The following is a 13,733-nucleotide window of genomic DNA, read 5'->3' as shown; positions in this document are numbered from 1 at the left end:
CCCCCCCCCCATAAGCGATTTCAATCTTTTATAACTTGAACTCTTTTTGCTGACAAAAATTTCTTTAAAGTAGAGTAATTTTTTTTATGGACAATAAGATATTTCTTCTTTTTGATACTTGTAGATCAAACAAATGGCTGTGGTTTGGAATTGGCTATTTGGAGTATTTTGCCGAAGAATAATGGTAGGTAAACTCTTTAGAGTAGGCTAAGCAGTGTTTAATTATAATTTTTACCACCATAAGCATTTTCATCTTTTATAACTTGAATTCTTTTTGCTGAAAAAAAACATGAACGTCTTATTTCTTTAAAGTAGAGTTTTTTTTTGTTTGACAATAAGATATTCTTCTGTTTGATACTCGTAGATCAAAGAAATGGCTGTAATTCGGAATTGGCTATTTGAAGTATTTTGCCGAAGAATAATGCTAGGTGGAGCACACTTTTGAATATCACATGTATTCCACCTTATGTGGCAGCTGATGTAGCACAGTCAGGTCATTTAATGAAATTCTGTAATAGTTTGAGCTTTATACCACATCAACCGCCACATAAGGTGAGATGCATGTGGTACCTGAAAATATGGTTTACCTAGCATTACTATTTGCCGAATCCAAACTAATAGTATAATGTTAATTTTCTCTAAAATTATCTATTTATTTGATATAATTGAAAGGCAATTAGATTTTTTATTTTAAAAACTTTTATAAACCTCATATATATATTAAGAAGAGTTTGAATCTCTCGTCCAAGCTGATTTAGCAGAAGTGTCTAGTCTCTACACTATTATGCTACAATGAGACATCAAAGATTCATAAATATAGCTTTTGTTTTCCGTGATGATGATTTTGTAGTATTAGTTTGTCAGAGTATGAACATTTGCTATGATTTATATGAATCACGCAGTCCTCCCAAAGAAGCTCTCAACACATCAAATAATTCACAAGTATTCCACTTGTCCCATTATATGCTCCTGGTCGACACAAGGACAATGAAGAACATCTGTCATTATTAGAAAAAATTCATTTCTCGATTCAAAGTAGTCTTTTCGGGGCAGCAGGCGTTAGGAGATAAATCATGTCCTAGGGTTCTTCCTATCCCCACCATTAATCAAAGGAAAAACAGATTCTAAAAGACGGTTTGGAAGAAAAGAAAAGGAAAAGGCTTTATAAAAAAGATGGAAGAAGCCCTGCTACCACTCTCATATTTCACTTTTAATGTATTTTCTATACTTATCCCAAAACCTCGACTCTCTGACAAATTGTTCTAATAAAACCAAGGTGACACCTTTTTGGATAAGCTTTACCTTTTTCATCCCACTTAGCCAAGGCACTATGTTGAGTTTGCTCTTTCTAATCAATCTTGCTCTTCTTTGTTTCTGTATTCATAATTTGTTCATATATATCATCATGATCTCCAAAGCTTCTTGTTGTTGTTTCATTAATAACATGAAAACAAAGTGATTCCCTTTGCATGCATGCCCAAATCGTCATGCTGATATATGCATGAGCATACGATCGAGAAGCAAAAGAGTTTTTTTTTTTTTTGGAGAATTTTGGTGAGGATTGTTTTAGTGGCAGGCATATTACACGCTTGTAATGAGAATTTTGGACCCCATGGATTCTGATAGAAATAGATTGAAGTTGCCCTATTGGAATTTTGGGGATGGTTGACATTACCTAAGACAACTTAAAAAATTATATAAAAGAAAAAGAAAATGGAGCTCTAGCATGGGCTACTACTTGTGTGTAACTAAAATCATTATTATTAATAGTCTTATGCTTAAATGCTCTGTATGTGTAAATTTTTTATTATTATTAGTGGGAGGTTATCTGAATGATGAATAATTACTGCAGATATGGGTAGTTTATTGTTTAAAATTTTTTTTATTAAATTTTTTTATTTTGCTATTTACCATACCGCCAAACAAAATAAAAAATTAATATAGTATAGAGATTATTATTATTATTATTTACTACTACTATTATTATTATTTGAAAAATAAAACAATAATTAAATAAGTTTCATGCATATTACAATCAGGTTATTATCAAATTACGTAACGGTATATTTTTTTTCTTTCGATAAATAAATATTTTTTCATTCGTTACAAATCAAGAAAATACATCATGATCAATACAAGATGTACGGAGGAGGAGCCTCATTAATTCCCAACAGAAACTTTGAAAATAAGGTGTATGCGCACTACAACTTTGAACTTATCTCTGATTTTCAAAGTCATGCATGTGAGTGATTGACAACAAATTTGTAAAAATGCACTTAAAACTACTTATGGTTATGAATACAATTCATACAGTTTTCAAAGTTGTAGAGGCATCTGTCTTTGGTGGTCAATTGAATTGATCGTTGCTGGTTGATTTTAGAATCGTGTCTAATGCTGCGTTGTGTTTCATGTGTCACTGCAGTTTCTGTTTTCTTTTAACACATCTTTGCAGCGAGGTAATACATAAGGGTTAAGGTTCATTTATCAACAAAAAACTACCCCCCCCCCCCCCCCCCCCCCATCAAATATAATCATAGCTTACTTCTGTAATCATTAAACAAATAATTGGATAATTTGGGTCAATCCCCGACTTCGTTAAGATCAGCTCTGTAATGAGAACAAAAAATTGAGAGAGAATTGAGCTTCAGAAAAATCTACTTCATTTCATTATGCTTCGTTATAGTTACAGATTCCTTTATATATAGAAGGCACAATAATCAATGAGCTAAAAATTAGCTCGATGGTTAATGAAATGGACAGGTTTCTAGAAGGTTATAATAACAAACTGAGTCGCTTATGCTTTGGGGTTTTGATCGCGTTTTCCTTGCTTGTACTGGCGTAATTTGGTGTGTCACCAGTAGAGTTCTGCTGCAGGGTATGATCTGCTGTGCATGGTCCTTGCATAGGTTCAATATCTCCCCTCAAGCTTAGGGGCGTTGCACGAACCAAAAGCTTGCAACTTAAGAAAGAGAAACGATCTTTAGAGAGTGATTTAGTGAATATATCAACTAGTTGCTGAGTTATGGATAAGTAAGAGACTTGCAAATGTTGTGCGGAAGCGGCAAATGAGTCCCACACACACGGATCCAATAATGCTGATACTCCCCCCACTTTAGCCATCCGGTGCAGAACGGGTATAAGGTTTTAATACAAAAGGCCTCGGCAATAGTGTGTGTGGTACCATTCCACCTTTCTGATGTGGGATTCCAAAGGGCTCTAATCTAAGCCACACTTTTCCAACAATCTCCACCTTGGCGTGATTCGAGCCACCACCAATTGTCTCACGATCCGAATTCTAATAGCTCCACCTTGACCACAAGCATCTAATTCCAAATCTTGTGATCCCAATCCAAACGGGAGCTCCTCCAAATTGCAACTTGACCGTATGAGACATTGTTGAGTCACAAATTACTTATGCAATTATGCCCCATAATTATGAAAATTGATTTGTCTTCCATGCTATTTTACCCTTTTTAATCCATTTCCTTTTATTTGTAGGAAACCTTGCATTGAGAATAAAATGACTATTTGAGGCTTGAAATGCAGAGATTTGAAGCTAGGGGAAGAAGACACGGAGATTGGAAGAAAATTGGAAATCGACTTTTCCGGCGAACTTTTCCGGCGACTTTTCCGGCAAACTTTTCATGCGAGCTGCCACTCATGGAGGGTCTTTTCTCCAGCAAAGGAGGACTATGGTGGTGAGAATCTCCCATCACTTGAAATTCAAATATCTCCCTACACCTTGTCCCTTTATCACCTTGCCAATTTGGGACCATTTAGGGGACAATGGTGTAAGAGCATCTCTTGCACACTTGGGGACCAAAGATGACACACCTAGCTGATCAAAAAGAGGCCAAAGACCAATTATTCATCATTCTTGACTCCATTCATTCATCTTCATCCTATCCAAGATCCATTTTCTCTCTAGAGAAGACACCACCATTTCCACCACTAAAACCACCATTTCCACCACTACAACCTCCATTTCCTCCACCACTCAACACCACAACTCACCTTAGAGATTCCAAATTTCACTATTCTTACCAATCTCAAGAGCTTGGAGCAAGGAGAAGGAGGTGACTACCACCACATCATGTTCTTGGAGACCCATCTCCACCACCTCTTCCGGCATCATCAATAGTCACCCTTTACTCCCTATCTCTTTATGTATTTGATGTTTAATAGAATGTTGAAACTTGTGTATCTAGCTATATGTGTGAGTAGTGAACTAGTTGGGGCTAGGGTTGAAAGCCCTAGCCAAACTTGCTTGTATTGATGTTTTTGTTTATAAATTGATGCAAATTCATGTTGTCATTCTCACATGCTAAGTCAATAGTTGAATGCATTACTTAGACCTAATCAATTTAAGTTATGTGTTTGCCATGACATGAAGTTTTTCCTAGAGATTGATTACCTTTAGGCAAAAAGGGAGCATGAAAGCACACCATGTGTGCATGTGAGGGTAGTGAGCTAAAATCACCTAGAGATAGGATTGGTTTGCTTGCTTGGTTACCTAAACTCTAAGCTTTATGCATTTAGGGGCAAATGATTGAGACCTATCCGGTAATTGAATTTGTCTCTAGGTAGTTAGCTCTACACTTATCCGGTTAGAGTTAATAAAATGAAAGGGGTTTAAGCCTTAGTAGTCCTATCCGGATGCTAAGAGGGTAGTTGGACAATTAGCTTTGCATCATTCATATTCAATTGCTTTAATACTTGCAAGGGAGGCAAAAGGTGAAACCCGATGCCCTAACTCCCATCCATTTGATAACAACTTGTTTAGTTTAGCTTAGTTTATATTACTTGCTTTCATTGTTTCAATTTTAATAGAAACCAATCTCAAAATCAAAATCAAATCTCTACACACCATCTTGCACATACTCACCATGAACTTTGGTTCACTTGTGAGCCTTTGTTTGCGATTGTACATTTGCATATTCTTCTAGTTTTTCCTTAGGTTTTCCCTAGCTAGGAAAGGATTTATCAATCCTTGTGGGTTCGACATCCTTACTTAATCCCCTATTCTATAACTTGTACCTCTTGCACTTGAGGGTGGCTTCAATGCTAACAGACACCAAGTCCCAAGTGTAACCTGGGCTCTGATACCAGTTTGTTGTGCGGAAGCGGCAAATGAGTCTCACACACACGGATCCAATAATGCCGATACTCCCCACACTTTATCCACCCGGTGCAGAACGGGTATGGAGTTTTAATACAAAAGGCCTCGGCAATAGTGTGTGGGGTACCATTCCACCTTTCTGATGTGAGATTCCAAAGGGCTCTAATCTAAGCCACACTTTTCCAACAGCAAAAACTTGCTAAGTACCATTTCTCTGACATAGTGATAGTCTATGTCAATATGCTTTGTTCTACTGTGATTGACCAGATTAAGGGCAAGGGCAAGAGCACTGATATTATCACACCAGATGCAGGGTGCCTTAGGAAGAGGAAAGTGATAATCTCATAGCAGTTTGCAAATCCAGATAACCTCGGCAGCAGTTTGAGCTAATGCTCAATATTCATACTCAATGGATGAGCGTGAAATAATGTCTTGTTTCTTGGAGGACCAAGAAATGAGATTTGGACCAAGGAAAATGCAATAGCCACTAATGGAATGACGATCAATAGGGCAGCCTGCCCAGTTAGCATCTGAATAGCCATGTAAAACAAGATTACATTTTGAAAATTGAAGGCTGTAATGAAAGGTGCCTTTGAGATAACGGAGAACATGTTTTGCAGCTTGTAAGTGGATGTCCTGAGGAGAATACATGAATTGACATAATTAACCAGCAGCAAAGGAAATATCCAGCCTGGTCCATGTGAGATATTGGACGGCACCAACAAGTGATCTATAATCAGTAGGATTAGCAAGGGGTGTGCCTGACATGTTGAGCTTAGAGGAAGAAGATGGAGTGTTGCAGGGTTTGGCACTAATCATGTCATACTTTTGTAAAATATCAAAAGTATACTTGATTTTTGAAAGAAAGAGCTTGTCCTTAATGCGGTGAACTTCAAGACCTAACAAGTAATACATTAGAGTAGGTTGTTTGATGGAAAACCGAGATTGGATTTGATTGATGATAGTGTCATAGAGAGAAGATGAGGAAGCTGTGGTTAAAATGTCATCAACATAGACCAACATGAAAGCGATATGATTTTCAGTAGTATGATAGAATAGAGAAATGTCATTTGGAGATGGTGTGAAGCTAATATCAAGTAATGAATTGTATAATTCATCATGCCAAGCACGAGGGGCCTGTTTGAGGCCATAAAGAGAACATTGAAACTTACAGACCATAGCTGTAGGAGATGAAACTTTAAAATCATGAGGTTGCTCCATGTACACTTCCTTTTTTAGATGACCATGAAGAAAGACATTGTTGACGTCAATTTGAAGTATAGGCCGTGAAAACTAAACTGCAAAGGTAAAGAGTAGTTTGATTGTATTAGGCTTAGCTACAGGTGAAAACGTTTCAAGAAAGTCGATGCCGGCTTGCTGATGATAGCCCTTAGCAATAAAATGAGCTTTTTACTTGTCCGCATATCCATCAGGGTTATGTTTGATTCTGTAAACCCATTTACAACCAACTACATTCATGTTGGGGGATAAGGAACCAAAGTCCAAGTTTCAGTTTGTGTGAGAGCAGTAAGTTCTTCTTGCATGGCATCATTCCACTCTTTGAATTTTGAATCTTGTGTGTAAGAAGATGGAGTGATGGGGCAAGAGAAAAATGGGGCAGTGACATTTGATATAGAATGTTTGGTGGCTAGAAGGGCTTTGGGTTAGCTGTGTGCAGTTTTGGACCGAGTAAACATGGAGTATGTGTTGGTAGATAAGGGGAGGAAGAATAGGTGGTTGAGATAAAGATGAAGGTTGAATTGGGGAAAAATGTGAATACGTGGTGAGGTGGTGTTTTGAGGTTGAGAAGCGGCAGTTGAAGAGGGTGATGTAGGTGTAATGGTAGGAGATGTTGATTGACTTAAATGTAAAAGACTAGGGGATGGATGATTAAAGGTTGGTGAATAGGGTTGTAAAAAGATAGGGGGTTCTGAATGTGTTGAAGAGGAGGTGTTGGATGCAATGGATTCATTGGGAAAAGTTCTTCATTCAACTGAACATGTCTGAAAGTATAAACTCTGCCAATAGTAGGATCAAGGCAGTTGTAGCCTTTGTGATCATGACTATACCCAATAAAGATGCAAGGACTGCTCTATGGTTCAAATTTGTGAGTTGTGTAAGGACAAAGCCAAGGGAAACATAAGCATCCAAATGGCTTCAAAAAATAGTAATTTGGGGCCTTTTTGAACAGTTTCTCAAAAGGTGATAAGGAATGCATAGTAGGCAGTCTGTTGATGATGAATGAGGCAGTAAGAGAAGCATCAAGCCAGAAAGGGTATGGTAATTTTTACTGTGTAAGAATAGTTCTGGCCATTTCAACAATGTGTCTGTGTTTGCGTTCAATTATGCCGTTTTGCTATAGAGTGTGTGGACAACTAAATTATTGTGAAATGCCATGTTGAACAAGGTAAGCTTGAAATGAGCACAAGTAAACTAAGCACCATTATCACTACGTAGAATTTTGATTGTAGTAGACAAAAAAATTTCAACACGTAATTTGAACAAATGAAAGCCATTTAGTACATCAAATTTCTTGAACAAAGGGATGATCCAACATTATTTAGACCAATCATCTACAATGCCGAGAAAATACATGTAGTCTAGCTTTGAAGAAACATGAGCAGGTCCCCAAATGTCAACATGTAGAAGATAAAGTGGTCCAGAGGAGGAGCTGCATGATGTTGTAAAAGGAAGTCGATGAACTTTGCCTTACATACAATATGTGCAGAGAGAGTTTGCAGAGGTAGAAGCAGTTGAGACCTTGATCGATCGTAGTGCCTTATTAACAATTTGAGAGTTTGCATGATTAAAACGTGAATGCCAAGCATCACTAGAAATTAAGGAACTTGCGAGCTAGATGGTGGTGATAGTGATGTGAGGATGGAGATACAGTGAATGTGATGGGATAAACACCATTACTCACGAGTCCTTGAGAAATAGTTCTCTTAAGTCCTAAATCCTTAATCGTAGAACCAGTTTGAGTAAGCACAAAGGCACAATCATTTTCAGTAACAAATTGATTTACAAATAGTAAATTTTGAGTGATATCAAGCACATGTAATACGTTTTTCATGTGGAAAGATACAGGAGGTGTGTGCATCAAGGCAGAACCAATATTTACAATAGGCAAGTTTTGACCATTACCAACAGTGAGTGTAGCATTACCTTAGTATGGAGTGGCCTCAAAGAGTTGAGAGAGATCAAGGGTTACGTGCTGGCTGGCACTAGAATCAGCTAGCCAAGTGGAGTTGGTGACCTGAGCAGAGTAGAAGTTGATTTCAGGAGAGGTTGGAGAGTATGGTGGATGCACATGAGGTGTTTGTACAAATTCCTCAGAAGGAAACACACGGGAGGAGAAGAGAAGGCTGAGCATTGAACGCAACCGGAGGCTCAGGTGTGGTGGTCAGAGCTGCAAAAAGAGCAGTGAACTTTGCTGGTAGAATTCGGCCAACGAAGGCATGATTCATATGATTATAGCTGACTATTGCAGAATGGCCTTGATGTTCACAGATTTGGCACTGTATGCAGCGCTGAGAAGAGGTAGAGGTGAAAGAACCACCACGAGACTGACCTCGAAAACTAGGGCTTCGACCTCGACGATGAATTTGGGAACCACCACGAGTGCCTCAGTGAGAGGCAATAAAAGTGGCGACGAAATCCAAAACATGAGCAGAGAGCTCAAGATTGAGTTGCTTATGATCTTCAAGAATGATTTCTTCAAAAAGAAGGTTATGAAGCTTAACAGAGGTGACAGGAAGGACTCCCATTCTAGTGTGCAAGGCGGTGGCAAAGGCAGAGTACTCGTCGGAGAGACCTCGAAGGCAGCAAGCTACGAGATCATTGTTACTCGCCGAGCACTAAGAGCGGCAAGATTATCAGCTTATCCTTTGAGCAATTGAAGATATGCAGTCATAGAAAGAGAACCTTTCTTGGTAGTTTAAAGGTGAAACTTTAGGTGAAGAAGGTGAGCTTGAGAGAGTCCATCGAAGCGAGCTTCAAGGTTGAGCCAGAGATCACGTGCGTGATTGCATTTGATGACGTACGGCAAAACATAGTCTGAAAGAGTAGAATTGATTTAGATCAGAAGCTTCTCGTCACGCTCGAATTAGGAGACAAATGCATCGTTGAGGATGAGCTTACTTGAGGGAGAAAGGACCTTCTCCGATGGACATGGCTCATATCTATCGATGATAAAGAGCAGGCGATACTTGTGAAACACTGGGAGGAACAACAATTTTCAGAGTAGTTAGTTCGTCTCAGTGAGACGAACAGGAATCGTTGGACTGAGTTTCTGAATCTGTGTTGACGAAGAAGAAGTTGGAACAAGAGGAAAGTTCAGGCTAGAGTTTGGGGATGGGGTTGAGGAACAAGAAGAAGCCATGGCTAAAAGATTTACTCGCAGGTAAGAATTGAAGGTTGAAAAAGAAGGGTTAGGCTATGAAGCAAAAGGCTCGTGATACCATAATGAGAAACAGAAAATTGAGAGAGAATTAAGCTTGAGAATATCTATTTCATTTCATTATGCTTTGTTACAGTTACATATTCCTTATGTAGAAGGCACAATAGTCAATGAGCTAAAGATTAGCTCGATGGTCAACTAAATCTACAGGTTTCTAGAAGGTTATAATAACAAACTGAGTCGATCATACTTTGTGGTTTTGATCATGTTTTCCTTGGTTTTGCTACCGCTGATTTGGTGTGTCACCAGTAGAGTTCTGTTACAAGGTATGATCTGCTGTGCGTGGTCCTTGCTTAGGTTTAATATGTTGAGAATATATACATCCCACATGGGAAAAATGGGACCTTGCCTATGAGTTTATAAGGGTTTGGGCCACTCCATCCATTGCCAATTGGTTTTGGATGTGAACCTCAGATTACTTTATCATGGTATCAAAGCCAGGTTACCCACGTGTGCATGCCTAACAACCACACGGGCTCCACGTCACCCAAAAGTTGTCCACGTGTATGGCTTGAAAATTCGCCACACGTGCGGGGACGTGTTGAGAATATATACATCCCACATGGGGAAAATGGGACCTTGCCTATGGGTTTATAAGGGTTTGGGTCACTCCATCCATTGCCAATTAGTTTTGGATGTGAACCCCAGATTACTTTATCACAATACTCTGCAGGTTGAAGGTGACTCCTTCCTCTTCATGAACATCAGGCAATGTATTTTTCAAATTCTATGGGTGGAAATTCTTTTATGCACCGACTGTGCAAATGAACCAACATCTAATAAATTATCTCAATCCTTGATATTTATAGTTAACATTTTTCTTAATAACTAAAAAGTCAACTTGATGTTATCCAGCCATCTATTCATGTTGGTATAAGTGCACGTCGGTGCTCTAAATGCTCACATTTACCATGATCAAGTATATTCAATTTTCTACTGCAAATAGATGTAAGCATTTCTTATTTTGTTTGCACTATGGTTTGATAGATCAAAGGAAATATGGTTGCAATCATTTTATTAGTATAGGTCAAAGCATGGGAAATAATCTTAGTAATAATGCATGTTTTGATAAATCTTTGGATAAGCTTCAGATGCATGAAGTTTGTATTCATGTTTCATGCCAAGAAAAAAAGTTACGCTCTGTGAAATGATACATAAGCAATAACGTTTCATATTTGGAAATTTGTAAACTTTTTGGAAAACATCATATACCCATAAAAATGCAAAGTCTTAGCTTAAGATATTTTATTGCATGCAATATGGTAGCCAGTAGAAAACCGCCCTATTTAGCATAAATATAAGATGCATTACAATTAAGACTAGAAGACAGTTAGCAAGTTGTCAATTTCATCATCATATTCTTTTTTGAAATAGAAGTTGAAATTTATTAGATCAACAGTCAAAAGGCTATAGTAAGCTCACATAAGAAAGCCAAAGCAACATATTGCTCTATCTAAGCTAAAATAAAGCATTACAATATCTGGGACATTCACTATTTAGCGAGCCTATACAAGAATGATCAAAACCTCGCATTCTACAAAAAAGAAATTATTCAATTAGCCCTCGCTTGCCAGACACACAATTGTGGTACAAACAAGAATCTAGAAACGTCATAGAAGACTTATAGAAGTTTCACCAAAACTCACACATGCTTGAATAAAACTAGAAATAAAACTAATAAATAACCAGCTCCTTCCCTTTCGAGTTGGAACTTGAAGTTGTATCAACCTAGTCAAAGAGTTGTTTCTTGGTTGCCCTTGTCCTCATAGTATCATCATCAACCTTTGTTGCCTTCTTTTTTTCTCCATACGACAGCTTATTCTTGCTACCAGTAAACCTACCTCGCTTCCTTTTCAATTGCCCACTATTTTCCTCATTCTGCACCAACGTACCAGTCCTAAATTCTCCGGTTCCAAGTTCAAATTTTTTTTCCCCACTGCAAGGCTCAATTTCAATTTCTTAGGAGAGATAGAAACACCTTCCTCCTCTCTACTTCGCCTCTTACCTGCTAGCTTTTATGGAATTATCATCATCTCTGGCAGCTCAGGAATATGTGTCTGACGGCAAGGACGCTACAATAAAGCTGCCAGATTATGGAGCAGTCGTTCCGGCAATTGGTTTGGAACAGAAGTACGAAAGACTAGATTTTGACCAGAGGCCGAAACCTTAGCCCTAGCACTTGCGTTCATTCTGTCGTTCGTTGCCGTATCAGATGCAGGCACCGAGACACCTACCATTTGCAACGCCAGCGCAGGTAGAGCATCCACCATCCGAGCACCCATAACAGTGCGCTCTGCCTCAATATCATCTTCATCCAAAGCTGGACCCGAGCAGGGGAGTCCTACCTGAGTGCCAAATCCACAAGTAGCACATCTACCAAATAGCTTATCATACCTGAACTTGCAAAGAAATTCGACCTCGTCTTTAATACAATGCCAACGTTTGAAGGATAAAGGATGCTTGAAGGGGATCTCCACCCTAATATGGAGCTTTCTGACTTTTTTACCATGTTTGTCAATCTCTTGGAAATCTCCAAGAGTACTAAAGCTAATCATAGTCAACACCCTTTCATATCGGAAAGCTAGAGGGATGCCTTGTAGCGTGATCCAATACAATGATGCAGTGAAAGGAACAAACTCAATATTAGCGACGCTACCGTAGTAGGCTAGGACTATCGGTACATGATTATAACCCCATGGGGCCCTTCCAAGTTCGATCATGGTTAGCTGCGTCTGACAGCGTGAAAAGGATCTGACTTTGTACTCTTGAGTGGTGAGAAGCTTTCCGACCAAAAAGACATTTACCTAGCGCAGAATCGACCTACTTTTTTCCCTCAACGATAGCAAGAGAGGAAGCAAGGCGAGCAACCATGGCATCAACAAAACTCATTGTTGAAATTTACACAGAAAAACCCTAACCCTAGGTCAGAGAGAAAAGAGATAGGCGGCTCTGCTAGATTTTTTCCCATGGTTTCAAATTTCATCATCATATGATCATATAATAGCATCACATATATGAAATAAATTGTATAATATGTTCTTAAAACTTATAATTTGTCTACATTATTAATAGTTTTACAGTAGGCAATGCCGAATAACATGGTCAAGAAGATTCCCTCACCTTTAATTATAAAAGAAAATGAGTCCATTTCACATGGAGGGAGTATCAAGCATTTCTTTTTTAGGTTCTCCTCAATCATTTCACATGTTTAAGAAAATTTCAGAACACCCAAGTACATATATGACTTATAAACCTTAGAATCAAAAGAATTATTGTTTATAAACCTAGCCTTTAGCTAGATCAATTTTACTTCAAACTAGCATATCTCCCATATTCTTGGCCTAGACCATATATACTATGCTCGCATTGACCATATATACAAAGTCCAAGTGAAATTTGTTATGTTGTTTGCCAAAAGAAAATGATGTTGAAGGTTGGAGTGGTTTTAAATTGGAATATAAGCCTGAATGTATATTTAACCTAGGTTAAGATGACTGAGATTTTAAGGGTGGGAAAGGGGTGGTGATCCTGAATTGGTGAAATTTGGTAGGTAGCCATTTATGGGGTTGATGGGTATTGGTGTGAGATTAGGACTAATGTACATATGTGTGATTATGTGATGTGAGGAGGGACCAAAAGACTAGACAGTTTGGTACAAAATAATATATGGTGGCCTCAATCCTCGTGAGGGGTCTATTTCTTTAGAGGGGTCCATGACTAGTCCATAGTCCACAGCCATATAACATTAGAGCATAATATAGCAATGGTTCCACACCTATCCGAATTCGCTTTATCCGTGTGGTCATTTATCATCAATTATTAAAGCGACGTAATATTCTTCTTAACACTTCGGATCCTAAACCACACTGCCTAGCTACTTCATAAACCCATTTTAAATCTATCACTTTGCGTAATTAATGAAAGGTAGATCAAGACATCAAGTTATAGTCTAAAGAGGAGCTAGTTAACAATAAATACTATTAGGGTTTTAGGAATGTCAAATTTATATGATAAATGATGTGAAAGTATGTGGTTCAATTTAAACCTAGATCCTTCAGACCAAAGGGCTATAGTGCTGCTTCATATGATATATAGTTTGGTACATATATTTACGATTCTAAAATTATTGTTAATATGAGTGTACAAATGAGCTCT

Source organism: Rosa rugosa, chromosome 7 (assembly GCF_958449725.1).
Source record: "Rosa rugosa chromosome 7, drRosRugo1.1, whole genome shotgun sequence".
In the NCBI taxonomy this organism is placed as follows: domain Eukaryota; kingdom Viridiplantae; phylum Streptophyta; class Magnoliopsida; order Rosales; family Rosaceae; genus Rosa; species Rosa rugosa.
This window is presented reverse-complemented; position numbering follows the sequence as displayed.